This window comes from Carcharodon carcharias, chromosome 2, assembly GCF_017639515.1.
Source record: "Carcharodon carcharias isolate sCarCar2 chromosome 2, sCarCar2.pri, whole genome shotgun sequence".
Lineage (NCBI taxonomy): Eukaryota > Metazoa > Chordata > Chondrichthyes > Lamniformes > Lamnidae > Carcharodon > Carcharodon carcharias.
The window spans coordinates 13486945-13492894 of NC_054468.1; the positions used below are offsets into that span (position 1 = coordinate 13486945).

At 43.7% G+C, this 5950-nt stretch overlaps 1 protein-coding gene across 8 annotated transcripts in view; it reads right to left on the reverse strand.

Annotated features, from left to right (window-relative positions):
• The window catches only part of phc3 (polyhomeotic homolog 3 (Drosophila)), a 199644-nt gene that overhangs the window by 125803 nt on the left and 67891 nt on the right, over positions 1 to 5950 (reverse strand). The window lies entirely within an intron of this gene.

Genomic DNA, 5950 nt, shown 5'->3' on the forward strand with positions numbered 1-5950 from the left:
TGGCTTAAAAAGAGCTCTCCAGCCATATGCTACTTTCCAGTACTTGGTCCATAGCCAGGCCCAGTGTAAGGGTCCAAAAACAGAAAATGCTGGAAAAACTCAGCAGGTCTAGCAACATCTGTCGAGAGAGAAACAGAGTTAACTTTTCGAGTCCGTAAGATCCTTCCTCATCATACAGACACGAAATGTTAACTTTGTTTCTCTCTCCACAGATGCTGCTGGATCTGCTGAGTTTTTCCAGCATTTTCTGTTTTTGTTTCAGATTTCCAGCATCCACAGTATTTTGCTTTCATCCCAGTGTAAGTATATTTGCCTCCCTAGGCCTGGCATCTCCACCACCCACCCTCCCCCACCAACCTCCTCATATTCCAGGAGACATTGCCAGAAGTGACATCACAGAAAGCCGGCAGCAAGGCGCAAGTGAATGGTAAGGGGAAGCAAGTCCCAGGAACGGGCTGAAGGAGCAGGTTAATGTGGGGAATCACTGCCTCCACATTAGGACCTCAAACATCTTGCTGTGTGAAGACACCTGAGCAACAAGTGGACTTTGGGTTAAAGCTCTGCTGTATAATTTTCAGTCACAGTCATTAATAGATAAATTGTGAGAATATTTGCAGTAAACCTTAAAAATAAATCACTGACCCGATGAGAAATGAAGTGATCTGAAACCTTGCTCCCGCCCATCACTGTCAAACTAATGCTTGCTGCTCGTGTCCAATCCCTCAATGAAATTCAAACCCCACCAATCCTATTGGCTAATAAAGGACAAGTATCCCATATGCCTTCTTAGCCACCTTGAATACCTATCCTGCTACCTTCAGGATCAATGGACATGCACTTCAAGGTCATTCTGTTCCTTTACATTTCACAGTATCTTATCATTTATTGTGTATTTCCTTGCCATATTTATCTTCCCCAAATGTATTTAAATGGATGTATTGAATTCCATTTGCCACTTTTTCACCCACCTGACCATTGGTATCGAACTGCAGTTTACAGCTTTCTTCCTCATTATCAACCACAGGGCGAATTTTTGTATCATCTGCCACTTCTTAATCATGACCCTACATGTAAGTCCAAATCATTAATATATACTACGAAAAGCAAGTGACCAAGTGTTGAGCCCTGCAAACCCCACTGGTAGCTTTTCAGCATCAAAAGCACCTCTGTTCACTACCACTGAATCAATTTTGGATCAAACTTGTCACTTTCCCTTAGATCCCATGGGATTTTGCTTTTCTGACCAGTCTGTCATGTTAGACCTTGTCAAAAGCCTTACAAAACTCCATGTGGATTACATCAAATGCACTACCCCCATCGACCCTCCTTCTCAAACATTTCGATGAAGTTAGACAGGCACGATCTTTCCTTAATAAATCCACATAAATTGTCCCTGATTAATCCATGCCCCTCTAAATGATGATAAATACTGCCCCTCAGCACTTTTTCCAATTGCCCACCATTGACTGGTCTGTAATTACTGAGTCTCTCCTTTCCTCCCTTTCTGAACAACTGTACATTAGCAAGCCTCCAGTCCCCTGACACCTGTAGCCAGGGATAATTGGAAAATGATAATCAGAGCCTCTGCTATTTCCTCCCTTGTTTACTTTAGCAGCCTGGGATACATTTCATGCAAAGCTACTTCCAAATATGCTGAATCACTTAATATTTCCACTCTCACTATGTTTATCCCATATTTCACACTCCTCCTCCTTAACTACAATGTCTGCATCATCCCCCTCTTTTGGGAAGACAGAAGCAATGTATTAATTAAGAACTATGCCCTTGTCCTCCACCTCCGCACACATGGGCTCTACTCTTTGTTTAGTTTCTTAATTTTACTTGCCAGTATATTTTTATTCCCTCTCTTTGCTTTCCAATTCTCCTTTCAATTTCAACCCTATACTTTTTGTACTCCTCTAGGTTTTCTACAGTATTGAGCTCTTAGTATCTGATATAAGGTCCCTTTTTTGCCTTATCCTACTCTGCATGCTCATTGATATGCAGGGCATCTAGATTTGGGAGTCCCACCCTTTCCTTTGTGGGAATATATTTGTTCTCAACCCTCTCTTTTTCTCTGCCTTCAATGCTCTGACACTGATTTACATTCAAACAGTTGTACAGTCCAATTTTGCCAAATCACATTTCAGCTTAGTAAAATTGGGCTTTCCCCAGTTGAAAGCATTTACTCTTGTCTTTTTCTTTAACTATGCTAAATCTAAATGAAGTATAATAACGCTGCTAAAATGCTCTCTCACTGATAACCTTTCCACCTGCCCAGTTTAATTACATAAACCTAAGTCCAGAACTGTCCCATTTCTTGTTCTCTTGTTGCTGCGTACTACCTAAAAATGTTCTCCTGAATGCATTTTAAGAATTCTAAGCCCTCCATAACTTTAACACTGATTTATCCTAGTTAACATTTGGGGAGCTGACATCCCCTATTGTCACTGCCCTATTATTTCTGTAAGCATTATCTTATTACATAGAAGTTTATGTTGACATTCAGACTAAAACTAGACTCAAAGATGGCAACCCCTTGCTTCATGTCAGAACCTCCATATCTGGCCATATTTCCCACTAACTCGATCTCTAGCACAAACATGGTGGTGACAACATGATTTATTTAGACGTCTCCATTTGCTTCTCCGGCAACTTCTTCTTCAAGCACCAAATCCTATTCTCGTCTTCCTGCCTCTCCTTTAGAATTTTTATCATCAACCATATCCACCGCATGCCATACCCCAATTTTAAACCTGCCTTAAGGGATTCTTTAAGTGCCTATGCAGTCCTCTATCACCCTCTGACTATCCGAACATAACTAAAATAAAATATTTTACTGTAGCTACTGTTGTAGGATGTTGGTTACAGTTCAGTAGGTCTGAAGAAGTCTTTGTAGTCATACGTAAGTTAACTAAGTCTTTATGGATTCTTAGAATTATTTACAAATATACAGTGAAGGGTACAACTTGGGCGCTGTCGTTCTGCTTGCTGGTACACACAGATCTATCCAACACTCAGCTGACCCTGAGTGTGGGTCATAAAGCTCACTGCGTGGATGGTACTGTTCTCAGTCCCACTTTAACCCTATATGTGCCTGACCCTTATACTATAACTACCATAGATAGCCATAACCCTATTTCCCATTGTGGCATTTTGGCAGCTCTGATACTAGCTTTCCTAACCTTAAGATGAGCTTTTTTTCATTCATTAGTGGGATGTGTGTGTCACTGGTGAGGCCAGCATTTATTGCCCATCCCTAATTGACCTTGAGAAAGTGGTGGTGGGCTGTCTTCTTCAACTGCTGCAATCCATGGGATGTCGGTACACCCACAGTGCTGTTAGGGAGGGAGTTCCAGGATTTTGACCAAGCAACAGTGAAGAAATGGTGATATATTTCCAAGTCAGGGTGATGTGTAGCTTGAAGGGGAACTTCCAGTTGGTGGTGTTCCCATACATCTGCTGCCCTTGTCCTGTTAGGTGGTAGCAGTTGTGGATGTGAAAGATGCTGTCTAAGGAGGCTTGGTGATATCCTGCAGCACATCTTGTAGATGGTACACACTCCTGCCACTGTGTATCGGTGGTGGAGAAAGTGAATGTTTGTGGATGGCGTGTCAATCAAGTGGGCTGCTTTGTCCTGGATAGTATCAAACTTCTTCAATGTTGCTGGAGCTGCACTCATTCAGGCAAGTGGAGAGTATTCCATCACACTCCTGACTTGTGCCTTATAGATGGTGGACAGGCTTTGCGGAGTCAGCAGATGAGTTATTTGGCACAGGATTCCTAGCCTCTGACCTGCTCTTGCGGCCACAGTATTCATATGGCAAGTCCAGTTCAGCTTCTGATCAATGATAACCCCCAGGATTTGATAGTAGGGGATTCAGTGATAGTAATGCCATTGAATGTCAAGGGTGATGGTTAGATTCTCTCTTGTTGGAGATGGTCATTGCCTAGCACTTGTGAGGCACGAATGTTACTTGCCATTTGCCAGCCCAAGCCTGGATATTGTCCAGGTCTTGCTGCATTTGGACATGGACTGCTTCAGTATCTAAGGATTCACACATAGTTCTGAACATTGTGCAATCATCAGCGAACATCCCCAATTCAGACCTTATGATGGAAGGAAGGTAATTGATGAAGCAGCTGAAGGTGGTTGGGCCTAGGACAATACCCTGAGGAACTCCTGCAGTGATGTCCTGAAGCTGAGATGACTGACCTCCAACAACCACGGCCATCTTCCTTTGTGCTAGGTAAGACTTCAACCAACGGAGAGTTTTCTCCCTGATTCCCATTGACTCCGATTTTATTAAGGCTACTTGATACCACACTTGGCCAAATGCTGTCTTGATGTCAAGGGCAGTCACTCTCTCCTCTCCTCTGGAGTTCAGCTCTTTTGTCCATGTTTGAACCATGGTTGTAATGAGGTCAGGAGCTGAGTGACCTTGGCGGAACCCAAACTGAGCATCAGTTATTTCTAAGCAAGTGTCGCCTGAAAGCACTGTTAATGATGTCTTCCATCACTTCACTGATAACCGAGAGTAGACTGATGGGGTGGTAATTGGCTGGGTTGGATTTGTCCTGCTTTTTATTTGTGTACAGGACATACCTGGGCAATTTTCCACATTGCCGGGTAGATGCCAGAGTTGTAGCTGTATTGGAACAACATTGGCTAGTGGCATGGCAAGTTCTGGGGCACAAGTCTTCAGTACTATTGCTGAAATAATGGCAAGTCCCATAGCCTCTGCAGTGTCCAGTGCCATCAGCCGTTTCTTGATATCATGTTTTGTGAATTGCATTGGTTGAAGACTGGCATCTGTGATGCTGGGGACCTCCGGAGGAGGCCAAAATGGATTGTCCTCTCAGCACTTCTGGCTGAAGATTGTTGCGAATGCATCAGCCTAATCTTTTGCACTGATGTGCTGGGCTCCCCCTTCATTAAGGATGGGGATATTTGTGGAGACTGCTCTTCCAACGAGTTGTTTAATTGTCCACCACTGTTCACGGCTGGATGTGACAGAACTGCAGAGCTTAGATCTGATCCATTAGTTGTGGATTTGCTTAACTCTGACTATAACTTGCTGTTTGGCACATAAGTAGTCCTGTGTTGTAGCTTCACCAGGTTGACACCTAATTTTTAGGTATGCCTGGTGCTGCCCCTGACATGCTCTCCTGCACTCTTCGTTTAACCAGGGTTGATCCCCTAGCTTGGTAGTAATGGTAGAGTGATGGATATGCTGGGCCATGAGGTTACAGATTGTGGCTGAGTGCAATTCTGCTGCTGATGATGACCCACAGCACCTCATGGATGCCCAGTCTTGAGTTGCTAGATCTGTTCGAAATCTATCCTATTCAGCAAAAGACGATGGAAGGCACCCTCAATGTGAAGACAGGACTGCGTCTCCATGAAAACTGTGCAGTAGTCAATCCTACCGATGCTGGCATGTACAGATGCATCTTATGTAAGCAGATTGGTGGGCATGAGGTAAAGTAGGTCTTTCCCTCTTGCTGGTTCCCTCACCACCTTCCAGCAGACCCCATCCAGTGAGCTCGGTCAGTAGTGGTGCTACCGAGACATTGAAGTCCATGATAGCCAAAGGTCTATGAAAACTTTTTCCTAAAGCTATTTATGTTTAAATCTGATTATCAAAACTATTACTACTCACAGAGAATAAAATTCTAAATCTAAATAACACATAAACGTTTGTGGCGGTTTGAATTGCTTAAGAAATAATCTTTTAAGTGTTTTGAAAGGCAGGAAATTGGCCCTTTAATAAAGAGACTGCTGCTGTTGCTATAGTAATGCTACAGCCGAGCTCAGCGTCTCCTCGCCGGAAATCGGTTCGCCGCCTGGAAGTCTGGGTATTGTAGTTCCCACGTTAACAATGCAACAGCGCCAGATGGGGGCATGTGACCGAACGGCCTCCATCTCCCGGCGGCCCTTGCGCGTTAG